Raw genomic sequence first — 5,307 nt, 5'->3', positions numbered from 1 at the left:
CAGAGAACTCACACAGGGGAGAAACCTTTTGAATGCTCAGAGTGTGGAAAGAGATTCATTCTCAATAGCACTCTTCAGGGGCATCAGAGAACTCACACAGGGGAGAAACCTTTTGAATGCTCAGAGTGTGGAAAGAAATTTAGTCTGAGTAGCACTCTTCACTGGCATCAGAGAAATCACACTGGGGAGAAACCTTTTGAATGCTTGGAGTGTGGAAAGAGCTTCAGGTACAGTAGCCATCTACAACAGCACCAGAGAACCCACACAGGGGAGAAACCTTTTGAATGTTCAAAGTGTAGAAAGAGATTCCGTCACAGTAGCACTCTTCGAGTGCATCTGACAACCCACACAGGGGAGAAACCTTTTGAATGCACCGAGTGTGGAAAGAGATTTAGTCGGAGTGGCCATCTTCAACTGCACAGACGTACCCACACAGGGGAGAAACCTTTTGAATGCACAGAGTGTGGAAAGAGATTCCATCGGAGTGGCCATCTGCAAAAGCACCAGAGAACCCACACAGGGGAGAAACCTTTTGTTTGCTCAGAGTGTGGAAAGAGATTCAGTGAGAGTTGCACTCTTCAAAGTCATCTGACAACCCACACTGGGGAGAAACCTTTTGAATGTTCAGCGTGTGGAAAGAGATTCAGTCTGAGTAGCTATCTTCAGCAGCATCAGAGAACTCACACAGGGGAGAAACCTTTTGAATGCTCAGAATGTGGAAAGAGATTCAGTCATAGTCGCACTCTTCAAAGTCATCTTACAACCCACACTGGGGAGAAACCTTTTGAATGCTCAGAATGTGGAAAGAGATTCAGTCTGATTGGCTCTCTTCAACGGCATCAGAGATCTCACACAGGGGAGAAACCCTTTGAATGCTCAGAGTGTGGAAAGAGATTCAGTGAGAGTCACACTCTTCAAAGTCATCTGAGAACCCACACTGGGGAGAAACCTTTTGAATGCTCAGAATGTGGAAAGAGATTCAGTAGCAGTAGCCATCTGCAACAGCATAAGAGGACCCACACCGGGGAGAAACCTTTTGAATGCTCAGAGTGTAGAAAGAGATTCAGTAGCAGTAGCCATCTGCAACAGCATCAGAGAACCCACACAGGGGAGAAACCTTTTGAATGCTCAGAATGTGGAAAGAGATTCAGTAGCAGTAGCCATCTGCAACAGCATCAGAGAACCCACACAGGGGAGAAACCTTTTGAATGCTCAGAGTGTGGAAAGAGATTCAGTCTGAGTGGCTCTCTTCAATGGCATCAGAGAACTCACACAGGGGAGAAACCCTTTGAATGCTCCGAGTGTGGAAAGAGATTCCTTCGGAGTGGCCATCTGCAACGGCATCAGAGAATTCACACAAGGGAGAAACCTTTTTAATGCTCAGGATGTGGAAAGAGATTCCATCGGAGTAGCACTCTGGAAAGTCATCTGACATCCCACACTGGGGAGAAACATTTTAAGTGCTCAGAATGTGGTAAGAGATTTCATCAGAGTGACCATCGGTAACAGCACCAGGCAAACCCACACAGGGAGAAACTTTTTGAATGCTCAGAGTGTGGAAAGAGATTCCATCAGAGTGGCACTCTTCAAAAACATTTAAGAACCCACATAAGGAGAAACTATGTAACTGCATAATCTTTAAAAACAGCTTCTCCCTTTTTAGCATACCTAGAAAACCATACTATAGAAAGGTTGCCTCTGTCTGAAACACCCCGTGCTGGAAAGCACCGGGTTTTAGTGCTGAGAGCCTGCAGCAAGGTGGTGAAACCAAGGCTGCTGGGTTGACCTTGAGACAACAGTGAATCAGTTCTGGAATTGAGGCATACACAAGAGACGGAGTAGGAAAATGAAGCTCAGCAGGTCTTCAGCACAACTAGTGTATTGTCTCAGGACATAATTGACAACAAGAAACTCCACCCACTTAGGCAGCTCCCCAAAACTAAAGGGCTAAAGAGGTCCAAACCACCCCAGCTGACACTATATCCTCCAGATACATTCCACCTTTTGTAAAGAGTCAATGAGATAAGTGCCTTCGAGGATTCACACTTAAGCTCCACCATTGTGGAAAAGCAGCCCCTCCTCCCATGTTTTTACAAATGCTGAACTCAGAATCACTCAAGAAAAGCAGATCCTCACTGCTATGAATGATGCTTTACTTAATTTAGAGATCTCGTGGCAGGGCAGCACATATTTTTTTTCATCTGTGATCACTGCGTTGCGAGCTCTGCAACGCTCTCAGAATCGTAGCCATGGGACATTGCTTTCTCTCCGGATCCGGAGGGCAGGGAAAGAAGTGCTTTGTCTCTTGTATTTATGACTGTGCCTATTACCCCTTCAATATACTCCCAAAATCCTTCTCCCTGTGGAATCAGGGAGTCTGAGACATCCCCTTATGGTAATCTAAAATTTTCATTTATACAGATGGCAGCAGCATCCAGGCCTGAGGGACAAGGAACACATATTCTGATGGATATGCTTATGTTAAGGGTGTATTTACTCACGCAGAGGATTTCATTTCACTGGAAAAGGAAAAATTTTCCAGCAGGAGATGTTACAGTCCAGCATACTGAATTGATGGTGGTTAAGTTTGGTGTAGTGGTTAAGTGCACGGACTCTAATCTGTGAGAACCGGGTTTGATCCCCCACTCCTCCACTTGCACCTGCTGATGTGACCTTGGGTCAGTCACAAGCTCTGGCACAGCTGTCCTTGAAAAAGAGCAGTTTCTGTCAAGACCTCTCTCAGCCCCACCCACCTCACAGGGTGTCTGTTGTGGGGAGGGGAAGGGAAAAGGAGTTTGTAAGCCGCTCTGAGACTCCAAGTGAAGGGCGGGGTATAAATCCAATCTCCTCTTCTCCTTCTCCTCCTTTTCCTTCTTCTTTTCCTTCTCCTTCTCCTCCTCCTCCTTCTTCTTCTAGTGGTGACCGCTGCCCCTTCAGGCCGTCTCATAGCAGTCTCTACAGACAGGCACTATATTCATAGGGCTTTTCTTTCTCGCCTCACATTTTGGAAGCAGCGTTGCTTCCTTGATTCCAGGGGCAAGCAATTTTAGGCAAGCGGACCTGGGAACAATCAGCTGACTTCTACGAGCCAGCGTGGTGAGGTTGTTAAGGGACTCCAGTCAGTCAGCTTCTGATCTGAGCGTGGGTCAGTCATAAGTTCTTTCAGAGCTGTTTTCTCATGAGTGGTTCTTGAAGGAGCTCTCTCGGCCCCACCTCCCTTACAGGGTGTCTCTTGTGGGGAAGGGAAATGAGATTGTAAGCCACTCTGAGACTCCTTCAGGTAGTGAAGGGTCCTCCTTATTCTTCTTCCACATGGAGCCAGCTGGGTGATCGTGGATCAGTCACAGTGCTCTCAGAACTCTCTCGGCCCCACCTGCCTCACAGGGTGTCTGTAGTGGGGAGAGGAAGGGAAGTTGAGCGTAAACCGCTTTGAGACTCCTTCGGGTAGATGTCTGGGCATTGCAACTCTTCTTTATTCTTCTATGAGAGGAAGCTGCCTTAGCCTCATCCCAGAAAAGTACATCCAACTCAGGGTCTTTGTGTCTCTGGGAGTTCTGCTGCCGATGCAGCTGCAAAGGAAACAAGACAACAGTCTTTTGTAGCTGTTGTGAACAGGTCGTAAAGGGAAGGCGGGGTATAAATCCAATTTCTTCTTCTTCTTTTCGAATGATGATTTACAAGCATGTTTAGACACCAGGGAGCTGCAGTGGCTCAAGGGGTTAAGTCGCTGAACTGCAGGCTGTGGAAGGTCGGTCGTTCAGCAGTTTGAGACCCGGGTGTGCCACATGACGGAGTGAGCTCCCGTCTCTAGTTCCAGCTCCTGCCAACCTAGCAGTTCGAAAGCAAGAAATTGCAAGTAGATAAATAGGTGCCACTTCGGTGGGAAGGTAACAGCGTTCCGCGCACCTTGGTGTTTAGTCACGCCGGCCACATGACCACGGACACGTCTTCGGACAGCGCTGGCTCTTCGGCTTGGAAACGGAGATGAGCACCGCAACCTTAGAGTCGGACTCGACTGGCTTTCGAGCAAGGGAACCTTTACCTTTACCTTTAGACACCAACAAACCAAACCCCAGGGGTGATCCACAAACATTCACATTTCTTAAAGGATGGCTGGTGTCAGGCAGTTCTCCCCAAAGCTGGAGACAAGACAGTCCCTCCTTGTTCTACGCATGTCTTTTATCGAAGTGGCTGATGAAGGGTTGGGTTTCCTCCACCTCGGAAACAAAGACACCGTCCTTGCACTCCAGAGTAACTATTGGTGGCCCAGTCTGGCTAAACCACTTGTCCACAATGTGGTTAACTGCAGATCAGGTTTGTTGGTTAAACCCTCAAACATAGCCAAACCCCCACCCAGGCCCCTTCCCAGAGTAAAAATCCCGTCTAAAACATGATTAGACACCCCACTGGTGAGTCACTGTTTTGAAATGAAACACACTTTCAATGATTTCCAAAGGTTTGTAATATGTAAGTTTGAATCCTACCAGTACACTTGAACCAATGTTTTTTTAAAAATCTTACTACAGAAGTAATTATATTGGATACAGAGGTTGAACTCTTATTCTCCATATGGATTTAATACACACCAGGTTTTTTCATGCTTTCTGTAATGTCTCTGTAAAGTGAGTTTGCTTTATGTGAATTATGGATTTACAAAAGGAATGTCTATGCCGTTAAGAAACGTTACTTCTGTATAGCTGTATTCAATCAGTGTTAGAAGATATGACTCCTGGGTTACTGACAACAGTAAGAGGGTTGCCCCTTCTGATGCTGTGAAGATCATTGATCTCTAGTGTGGAGCAACCCCTTCTGTTTTTAAAACCTTTCTTCTAATGGGTAAGTCATAGAAAATGAAATCACAGGCTAATTGCTGGAGGCATGCAGCTCTGTAAAATGAGAACAAACTATCTTGATGAGAGTGCATTTATATTCATAGACAGCTCCCCCTTAAAGTAAAATTGACACACAGGAGACCGGACAAAGAATTCTTGAAATGGGAACCGACTTAGCGACCGGTAATGACTAGACATTGTAAATACACTACTAAACGCAGGAACCAGACTGAAGAATACCATCTAAGAATACAACTAAGACGTTCTGGAGATATTCCTGGCTGAGGGATCCGTCCAGGTTGCTCTCTATAGACTACAAATTACACGCACAAGCGTTATCTCTTTGTGAATGAATGGAAAGGTTTTAAGGTTGCATCTGATTTATGACACTGACAATGTATGGTTTTTTGTTGAATTTATTTATATGTATGCTGATTATTGTATTATACTCCTAATGCTGATTATGGATACCAAT

At 45.8% G+C, this 5,307-nt stretch overlaps 1 pseudogene; it reads left to right on the top strand.

The window, feature by feature from the left end:
- LOC107110830 overlaps positions 1 to 1,509 on the top strand; it is a 23,877-nt pseudogene extending 22,368 nt beyond the window's left edge.
- Positions 1,510 to 5,307: the final 3,798 nt, after the last annotated feature.

Source organism: Gekko japonicus, unplaced genomic scaffold (assembly GCF_001447785.1).
Source record: "Gekko japonicus isolate JY-2015 unplaced genomic scaffold, Gekko_japonicus_V1.1 scaffold76, whole genome shotgun sequence".
NCBI classification, from domain to species: Eukaryota; Metazoa; Chordata; class Lepidosauria; order Squamata; family Gekkonidae; genus Gekko; species Gekko japonicus.
This window is presented reverse-complemented; position numbering and strand designations above follow the sequence as displayed.